Source organism: Dermacentor andersoni, chromosome 1 (assembly GCF_023375885.2).
Source record: "Dermacentor andersoni chromosome 1, qqDerAnde1_hic_scaffold, whole genome shotgun sequence".
Lineage (NCBI taxonomy): Eukaryota > Metazoa > Arthropoda > Arachnida > Ixodida > Ixodidae > Dermacentor > Dermacentor andersoni.
Window position 1 is genome coordinate 50,206,325 of NC_092814.1, and position 2,034 is coordinate 50,208,358.

At 45.6% G+C, this 2,034-nt stretch overlaps 1 non-coding gene across 1 annotated transcript; it reads left to right on the forward strand.

The window, feature by feature from the left end:
• The first annotated feature begins 1,408 nt into the window (after positions 1–1,408).
• Positions 1,409–1,571, forward strand: LOC126546368 (U1 spliceosomal RNA). Its single transcript, XR_007602578.2, has one exon. It is a non-coding gene; the product is annotated as a U1 spliceosomal RNA (small nuclear RNA).
• The last annotated feature ends 463 nt before the right edge of the window (positions 1,572–2,034 follow it).

Sequence of the window (2,034 nt, forward strand, 5' to 3'; positions counted from 1 at the left end):
ACCTTCTTGTGTGTGACTTCATTAGTGACGTCATGACTTCCGTTTTCTACTTCCGGTTTTCCAAGAATTTCGCCAAAGTCGTGCTCACGCGGTGGATCTCTAAAGACTATGATTCTGTGCTTTGGTGTGCGGTAATCAGTGATTTCCAATTCATTCTAATTATTCTAGACACCTCAGTAACTCCACTTGTAACTAACCTTATGCTCTGAAATCATATTATAATGAAATGCATGAATTTTATACTATACAATTCTTTTCTTTTTTCTTCTGATTTATTTTGAATTTCGTCCCCGGTCGTCTCAGTGATTTCTAATTAACTATAACTATTCCAGACATTTCAGTAAATCAACTTGTATCTAAACTTATGTTCTGATATCATATGTATATTGAAACCCATGAATTTTGTACTGTACTTTATTTTTTCTATTTTTTCTGACTTATTTTGAATTTAGTCCCCGGTCGGCTCATTGATTTCTATATAATTCTAATTATTCCAGACACTTCTGTAACCCAACATATAACTAAACTATGCTATAATATCATATCTATAATGAAGGCCATTAATTTTGTACTGTACTATATATTTCTTTTTTTTTATTTATTTTGACTTTCCTCCCCGGTCGTCTCAGGAGGTGAACCGGAAGTGCTGCGCAAGAAACAAGAGTGTCTCTCGATGCTCGTGCCACTAATGAAATAGCTAGTAACCAAAGGGGCACATAACTCTAGACTGCACCATCTCCGGGATCAGCCCGCCATATAATACGCATGCATCTTGCCTCGCTGAAAACGTCGTCATGCCGTCTTTGTCACGTTGCTGTCGTCACAACGTCACTGTCACCACGCTGTGGTTATGCTGTTGTCGTCATGTCGTCTTTGTCATCCTGCCGTCGTCATACCATCGTCGTCTTCTTCACATTCTCGTCATTCTGTTCCCGCCATGCCCTCTACATCTCACCATCATCGACGTCGTACTGCCATGTCATCGTCGTCAAACCGTCGTCTTCATCCCATCGTTGCCGTCGTCGTCTTGTCGTTATCGTTACACACGCACTCGTATCAGATAACACTGTGCACCTCAGCAGTTTTGCACCACGAAGCTATCGCACAGCACCAGGACACGTGCCAACTTACTAGTCCTTCACTCAGCCAGTATGAATGCACGTAAATGTTCTCTGCTTTGCTCCCGACACTCGAGCATGCAGTAATATCCTCAGTACAGTCCCTGCCATGCAAACTTTGGCAAAGTAGGATTACAGGCTTGAAGTCACGCGCATCTTTAGTTGGCATGCCTGAATTTGCGGCATTTCGGTGCTTCGTGGCGATTATGGCTTGGTGAAAACCACAGCCACAACCTGTGCAATGTGTTGTACCTTATGGAATGGCCTGCCTTTCCGACTGGTGGATCAGCATACTTACCTGGTGTCGGGCCCTCCGGCGGTCAGCGTGGCCGGGGCCCCGTGCCGAGGCCTCCCATCGCACTGCGGGTGGCTGACGTACGCCACTTCCCCAAACTGGGGTAGATGGGACATGCAATTTTTGGTAGTGGGGCTTGGCGTGTGCGCCAGCCCCGCGTTATGAAATCGAAAATGAGATCAAGAGAACAGAGCGGTGGGCTGGTTAGTACTGCATAACTTGAGGCAAAGCGCAAGAAAGCACGTAGAGAGGAGCTCTATATGGCTAGGGTTGCGTGCATATTTGTTCTTCGTGAACAAAGACTGTCATCATGAATGGCTCATACCCCCGGTAAGCAAGCAAAAAATGCAAGGACTCGTAGTCCCGTAAGGTTCATGGCTACTCACTTTGCATGAATTAGCTGCGATGACACTACCCTTGTTGTCGTTGTCTGTGATTTCAATGTGAATGTGTCGGTACCGAAAAGGGAGCGGTTTACGCGTTCCGTGTTGTTACGTGTTCCCTTGCGATGCCATGCACCCCGATTCGGCCCAACTGACCACCCAGTGGCGTATGTGCACCGATTTGACATGATCAAAGAATGTGATTGCGGTTGCGAGTGAAATAATGACCACCGATCAA